The sequence below is a fragment of the Babylonia areolata genome, chromosome 14, assembly GCF_041734735.1.
Source record: "Babylonia areolata isolate BAREFJ2019XMU chromosome 14, ASM4173473v1, whole genome shotgun sequence".
Lineage (NCBI taxonomy): Eukaryota > Metazoa > Mollusca > Gastropoda > Neogastropoda > Buccinidae > Babylonia > Babylonia areolata.
The window spans coordinates 36,329,871-36,337,798 of record NC_134889.1 but is presented as its reverse complement, the minus strand read 5'-3'; the positions used below and the strand labels follow the sequence as shown (position 1 = coordinate 36,337,798).

The window sequence follows — 7,928 nt, the reverse complement described above, 5'->3', positions numbered from 1 at the left end:
GGTTGGCTATTGATTATTCTTCTTCTTCTTTCCTTTTTCCTCTTTCCAATGAAAAAGCTCATGTGAGGCAGTAAAAAATAGGAAAAGGGGAGAAGAATAGGGGGCGGGGGAGGGGGGGGGGGAGAAAAAACAAAACAAACAAAAACAAACGGCGATCATAGATGTCTTTGTAATAGTGATGTGATGTGTAAACGTATGAAGATACAGCGATCAGAGAGGTCTTTGTAACAGTAATGTGATGTGTTATAGTATGAAGATACAGCGATGGGGGAAAAAAAGGGGGGAGGGGCGGTGTCAGCGAACGTAGAAGACAATGGTAACATGGTTGGGCTAGAAATGACTGCAGCTCTGCGCTCAGCATAAAGATGAATGACATAGCAAATCGTGTGTGTGTGTGTGTGTGTGTGTGTGTGTGTGTGTGTGTGTGTGTGTGTGTGTGTGTGTGTGTGTGTGTGCGTGTGTGTGCGTGCGCGTGTGCTTATGTTTCTGTGTATGTGTTTGTGTCTGTGACTTTATATATTGTCACTAAAAACCATAAAATGATTCATGTGTTTGATTGTGTAATGAACTATATATGCATATATATATATTTGTGTATATATGTATATATATGTGTATATATATATATATATGTATATATATCAACATAATCACTTATATCTGTTATTGTTAATGTTCACATTTTTTCTCATCTATTATGAATGTCATAATGAATTTATATATATATATATAATAATAATAATAATAAAACGGGGGTCGACCCAAGAAAGTCCGGGAAAACCCCCCCAAAAAAAACCCAACAACCTTCCTCCAAACCTCCTTCCAGACACAGAAAAAAAGTCTTATCCATTTCACCACCTTCCTCCAAACCTCCCTCCAGACACAGAAAAAAAGTCTTATCCATTTCACCACCTTCCTCCAAACCTCCCTCCAGACACAGAAAAAAAGTCTTATCCATTTCACCACCTTCCCCCAAACCTCCTTCCAGACACAGAAAAAAAGTCTTATCCATTTCACCACCTTCCTCCAAACCTCCCTCCAGACACAGAAAAAAAGTCTTATCCATTTCACCACCTTCCTCCAAACCTCCCTCCAGACACAGAAAAGAAAGTACCCCTCAGTTCTCAGCGAGGCCAGTTACCAAAAGGAAATGGTGCTGTCACCTGTGATCGATAGAGATCAATCACTCGATTACATCCAGATCACATTACTCCTTCTGATTGATTGTCATTCGTCTGTCTGTCTGTCTGTCTGTCTATCTGTCTCTGTCTCTGTGTGTCTGTGTGTCTGTGTGTCTGTCTGTCTGTCTCTCTCTCCGCCTCTCTCTTTTTATCAATATTATTATATTTTACATGAATATTTATACTTATGTTTTGTGCAGTCGTATTAATTTAGATAATGTTGTTTTGTGAATGTTTCGACAATGTTTTCTTTCAATGTTCTTTGTCCAGATGGCACACTATGCTTATTTCATTACCCTCTTAAGATCTTGTTTTTTTCGTTTGCTCTCTCTCTCTCTCTCTGTCTGTCTCTTCTCTGTCTCTCTCTCTCTGTCTCTGTCTATCTGTCTGTCTGCCTGTCTGTCTGTCTCTCTCTCTCTCTCTCTCTCTCTCTCTCTCTCTCTCTCTCTGCGTGCATGTGGGTGTGAGTATGTGAATCTGCCTTTCATTATTATTCTTTTTTTAAAAATGATGATGATTATTATTATTGTCATCATCATCATCATCAGTAGTAGTAGTAGTAGTAGTAGAAGTAGTAGATGCAGTGGTTGCAGCAGCAGTATTTACCAACATCACAATTGTTGTGTCGTTATCGTTATTATTTTCATTGTCGCAAGGACAGATTTGGAAGACAAAGTAATACTCGTAGCTAAAATCTCTACCCTTGAGAAATAAGAGTTTTTGAAACTTGAATCTTGAAATCTTGAATAATCTGTCTCGTCTGTCACACATGTTTGGACATGATCACTCAAACACACCCAGTCTCTCTCCAGTCCATACAAATTGTACAGTTTTTTTCATGGCGTGTAATTTAGTTGTCATTTCTTGTCATTTCTACTGTGTTACTTCGTCTGTGTGCGTGTATGGAATAATAATAATAATAATAATAATAATAATAATAATAATAATGGTACTTATATAGCGCTGAATCTTGTGCATAGACAATGTAAAGCGTGTGTGAGTGGCAAGAATGTAGAAACTGAGAAGAAGCATCTTTGATTTTATTTATCTCATTATGTAAGTAATATTTTAGTCATTCGGATGAGACTGTGAACCGAGGTCCTGTGTGCAGTATGCACTTAGCGCACGTAAAAGAACCCACGGGGAAAAAAAGGGTTGTCCCTGGCAAAAATCTGTAGGAAAAATCCACTTTGATAGGAAACAAATGAAACTACAGGCAGACAAAATACAACAACAACAACAACAACAAAGGTGGTGCTCTTGGTGTAGCGACGCGCTCTCCCTCGAGGAGAGCAGCTCAAATTTCAGACAGAGAAATCTGTTGTAACAAAAAGAGTGATACAATACAATACAATACAATGCAATACAATACAATGCAATACAGTACAATGCAATGCAATACAGTACAATGCAATGCAATGCAACATAATACAATGCAATGCAATACGATACGAACAATGCAATGCAATACAATGCAACGCAACGCAGTGCGATACGGTACAGTACAGTAGAATACAATACAATACAATGCAATTGCAATGCTATATAATGCAATTGCAGTGCTATATAATGCAATACAATGCAATACAGTACAATACCATACAATGCAATGCAATACAATACAATGCAATACAATACAGTACTATGCAATACAATGCAATACAATACAATACAATGGAATACAACGCGATGCAATACGATGCAATACAAAACAATACAATACAATACAATAAAATACATGTTCTTTCCTTAAGCTCACTACGTGTGTTCACAGCTGTGTCCATTGTGGGGTCCTCTCCCTTGTCATCTGTGCTCTCCCCTCACAACTGTGTCCATTGTGGGGTCCTCTCCCTTGTTCTCCCCTCACAGCTGTGTCCATTGTGGGGTCCTCTCCCTTGTTCTCCCCTCACAGCTGTGTCCATTGTGGGGTCCTCTCCCTTGTCATCTGTGCTCTCCCCTCACAGCTGTGTCCATTGTGGGGTCCTCTCCCTTGTTCTCCCCTCACAGCTGTGTCCATTGTGGGGTTCTCTCCCTTGTCATCTGTGCTCTCCCCTCACAGCTGTGTCCATTGTGGGGTCCTCTCCCTTGTTCTCCCCTCACAGCTGTGTCCATTGTGGGGTTCTCTCCCTTGTCATCTGTGCTCTCCCCTCACAGCTGTGTCCATTGTGGGGTCCTCTCCCTTGTTCTCCCCTCACAGCTGTGTCCATTGTGGGGTCCTCTCCCTTGTCATCTTTGTTCTCGCCTCGTAGCCGGTGGCGGTGGCCGTTGTTGCTCTTGTTGACGTCGCCTGGGTTCGAATCCCGCTCACGCCCTTCCAGTCTCCCAAGTTTGGCTGGGAAAATCAAACTGAGCGTGTAGTCATTCGGACGAGACGATAGACCGCGATCCCCAGTGGAGTGATGGCCTGGAGGTAACGCGTCCGCCAAGGAAGCGAGAGAATCTGAGCGCACCGGTTCGAATCACGGCTCAGCCGCCGATATTTTCTCCCCCTCCACTAGACCTTGAATGGTGGTCTGGACGCTAGTCATTGGGATGAGACGATAAACCGAGGTCCTGTGTGCAGCATGCACTTAGCGCACGTAAAAGAACCCACGGCAACAAAAGAGTTGTTCCTGGCAAAATTCTCTACAAAAATCCACTTCGACAGGAAAAACAAATGAAACTGCAGGCAGGAAAAAATACCCAAAAAGGGTGGCGCTGTAGTGTACAAATACACATTGCGCACTGAAAAAGAACCCACGGCAACAAAAAGGACTGTTCTCTGTCAGAATTCTGAAGAAGAGATCCACTCTGATCGGTACACAGATGAACAGGCCTGATTAATAAGCGCGTTGGGTTATTTTGCTGGTCAGGACATCTGCCCAGCAGATGTGGTGTAGCGTATATGGGTTTGTCCGAACGCAGTGACGCCTCCTTGAGTAACTGAAAATGAACCGTCGTAGAATGGAGCTTCCAGGTTGTGTCCCGTGAATCACGAAATGGTAGTTCCTTCTCTGGATATCCTAGTAGTAGTAGTAGTGGTAGTGATAGTTGTAGTCGTAGTAGCATTAAGGGCTAACCATCTAGCCTGGCGGTTCATTTACGCCCTCTCTTGTTTATATAATTTCTTTGCATAGTTTACATGGTTTCGCATGCCTGCTCTGATTTCCATTAATTTATCATCAATGAAGATAAGACCCCACTCATCAAGATCTTGAAAACACTCTAATGGAGTCACTATCGAGCAGATCATTCATCCTTTTTTTTTTTTTTTTTTTTTTTTTTACTTGTTAAGATTTCGTGCCGTAAAGTGTTTTAAGACATACACACAAATAAACATCTCCATAGTAACTTCGGTGTGGCGTACATGAATTTGTACAAACGCAAAGACGCCTCCTTGAAAAACGTCTCCTTTTTTTCTTTATCATCATCATCATCATCTTCTTCTTCTGCTTCTTCTTCTTCTTCTTCTCTTTCTGTTACTGCTTCTTCTTCTTCTTCTGTTTCTGCTACTGTTTATTGTTCTTCTTCTGTTTCTGCTACTGTTTCTTCTTCTTCTTCTGTGTCTGCTACTGTTTCTTCTTCGTCTTCTTCTGTTTCTGCTACTGTTTCTTCTTCTTCTGTTTCTGCTACTGCTTCTTCTTCTTCTGCTTCTGTTTCTGCTACTGTTTCTTCTTCTTCTGTTTCTGCTACTGCTTCTTCTTCTTCTTCTTCTGTTTCTGCTACTGTTTCTTCTTCTTCTGTTTCTGCTACTGTTTCTTCTTCTTCTTCTTCTTCTTCTGCTTTTTCTTCTTCTTCTGTTTCTGCTTCTTCTTCTTCTTCTTCATCATCTTCTTCTTCTTCTGTTTCTGCTACTGCTTCTTCTTCTTCCCTAGACGCTTCCTTCTTTCAACCGCATCCTTCCACCAGTTTTTTACTTGAATGATTTGGGTTTTTTTTCTTTTGCACTGTTTCTCTCTTTGCACTTATCAATTCATTTCCGGGTTTTCCTCTCTTCCCACCCCCCTCTGTGTCCCCTTTTCCCTTTTTTTTCATTCTCCATTTCCTCACCACCAGCATCCCCCTTTTTTTATATCAATATTTATTATTTGACCCTTTTCCTCCGCTCTCCCTCTTTCCCCCCTCTTCTTTTTCTTCCTTTCTTTGCCTGACCAGCTCTAGGAGGTTACAGCACTCACCGAAAAATGAAATACTCATCATCAGCAGGTATGCCCCATTGTGTTATGTATCGTTGATATATAATGAGAAAAAAGAATAGGACACAATACCGAACCTTGTTGAACACCGAGTTAATTCTTTTTTCTTTTTTCTTTTTTTTTTCTCTCACGAAATTTCAGTGTATAGGTGTTGATAATGATACTTTTGTGTTGATGAGAAAAGATTACACAAATTCCAGTGCTTTAGGTAATTTTTAATTTTTAATGAAAAGGAAATGATTGATGACGTCGAAAGCTTTTGTGAAATTAACAACAACAACAACAACAAAAAAAAAAAAAAAAAAAAAAAAAGAGAGAGAGAGAGAGAGAGAGAGAGAGAGAGAGAGAGATTTATGGTAATGTTTTTAAGTACATATATCTAAGTGCCATCTATCTATCAATATATGAGTACATGTGTGGCAAGAGTAACAATCCATAAACCTTGATTGATTCTGGAGTTATTGCATGGATAATGTTTCGTTCAAAGAGAAAGAACAGTAACAATCCATATACTTTGATTGATTTTGGAGCTATTGCATGGATAATGTTTGGTTCAAAGAGAAAGAACAGATCTATAAACCTTGATTAATTTTGGAGCTATTGCATGGATAATGTTTGGTTCAAAGAGAAAGAACAGTAACAATCCATATACCTTGATTGATTTTGGAGCTATTGCATGGATAATGTTTGGTTCAAAGAGAAAGAACAGGACTTTGATTAGTGCACGTGTTGGTGTGGTGGTTTTGAACGCGATAGAGAGAAGGGGTGGGGGGGGGGGGGGTGGGGGTGGGGGTAACGGAAGGGGGGCAAACAGACAGACAGACAAACAGGCAGACAGACAGACAGACAGACAGACAGACAAAGAATGAGACAAAATGGAAGGCAGAAACACGCAAAGACAGCAGACAGACATACAAACAAACAGACAGACATACAAACAAACAGGGTTCCTATGCTGTGTCTGAAAGAAACGTGGGTGGGCAAAACTGCAAAATAAACTATTCGCTGACGACAAAATCTTCAATACGCGCGTGTTCGCGCACGCACCCAGACACTCGTAAGTGCGCACTTATGTGCTCTTACACACACACACACACACACATAAACACGCCCACCATGCTCACTTCCCATTGGCCCAATTCGCACGCGCGTCTCTCGCGCACTGTCAGACTCGCGCATGCTCAGACCGTGCTGAACACAGTGGAGCAGGGGTTTGTCACTGGACAGAGGCAAGCAGACGACACCTGGTGACAGACGTGCTTTGAAGCCGACACTAAGCGGAGGGCCTTTCGGAGCACACAGCTGACCAGTGCGGTGTTCTGCCAGTTCAGGTAAGTGGTAAGATAGTTCTTTGGGAGTACTTTTTTTTTCTTTTTTCTTTTTTTTTCTCTCCCCCCCCCCCCCCCCCCCCCCGAATGAGGCCTGTGAAGGCCACTTAAAGGGAAACAAAAAAACTGACGATGAATTTTTTTTCTTGCTTTTAAAAAAAAGGTTTTTTTATTTTTATTATTATTATTATTTTTTTTTTTATAGTAGCCTACCAGCATATGTGGCATCAGTGGTACCGTTAATTTCTTCTTCTTCTTCTTGTTGTAGGCCAGAATGAGTGGGGAGGGGGAGGGGGTTTGATTTTAATAACCCATATGTTTACCCTCTTATTTACTTTTGTGTATCAATGGCATGTTTAGTTCGCGATCCGTAAAAGATATTATCCTTAAATTTTGTTTTCAACAACGCGCGCGCACTCGTGAGAGAGAGAGAGAGAGAGAGAGAGAGAGAATTTGGATATTGCTGCCATACTCGTAACAGAATTAATTAAGGGAGGAAGTCCCTTTCATTATATGCAATCTTCCTCGCATGAGAATAAATTTGAACACAATATAATAGCAAATTTCCACATTTCGAAGCCGAACGTATTGTTCTCATAGAGGCGGCAGAAATATCCAGCAAGTGTTAAAGTTCCAAACAGCAGACCACACACACACACACTCTCTCTCTCTCTCTCTCTCTCTCTCACACACACATACACACACAAACACACACGCGCGCGCACACACACACTTTATTTCCAATATCACTTTCAATGAAAACAATGCAAATACTGAAGAACGAACGAACGAATGAACGTGCACACACTCCCAGAGGCGCCCGATCGACAATACACGTCATACAATTCCGTCAGTTGACGTCACAGCTAACAGAGGTCACAGACCAAGCAGTTAGGTCATCAAGGCAGGTAATCATCCGTGTGGCGTTAAAATAACACTGCCCTCACCTTCACCCCCACCCTTCTCTCTCTCTCCAAAAGCACCATAAGCGTTTTTGATGGACTCTTTATTGCAACTGAAACTGAGTCTGCTTTGTTAAAACAAACAAAAAACAAATAAACAAACAAAAACCACAAAAAACAAACAAAAAACAAAACGAAACAAAAAAACAAACCAAATCTATTCTACTTCCTACTTCCTAATGAACTCTGGGAAGAGTCAACGGGGGCACCGCACAGAACTGTTCACCAGATTCCTCCAGCTCTGTTGGCCGGTGTGTCAAAAAGCCTGGGTCTCTCCGGCAA

At 41.3% G+C, this 7,928-nt stretch overlaps 1 protein-coding gene across 1 annotated transcript in view; it reads left to right on the top strand.

Annotated features, from left to right (window-relative positions):
* The first annotated feature begins 6,579 nt into the window (after positions 1-6,579).
* Positions 6,580-7,928, top strand: part of LOC143289610 (uncharacterized) — a 41,446-nt gene continuing 40,097 nt past the window's right edge. Inside the window, exon 1 of the mRNA XM_076598652.1 lies at positions 6,580-6,687. The gene's annotated coding sequence lies outside the window, so the exon portion shown is untranslated. The remainder of the gene's footprint in view (positions 6,688-7,928) is intronic.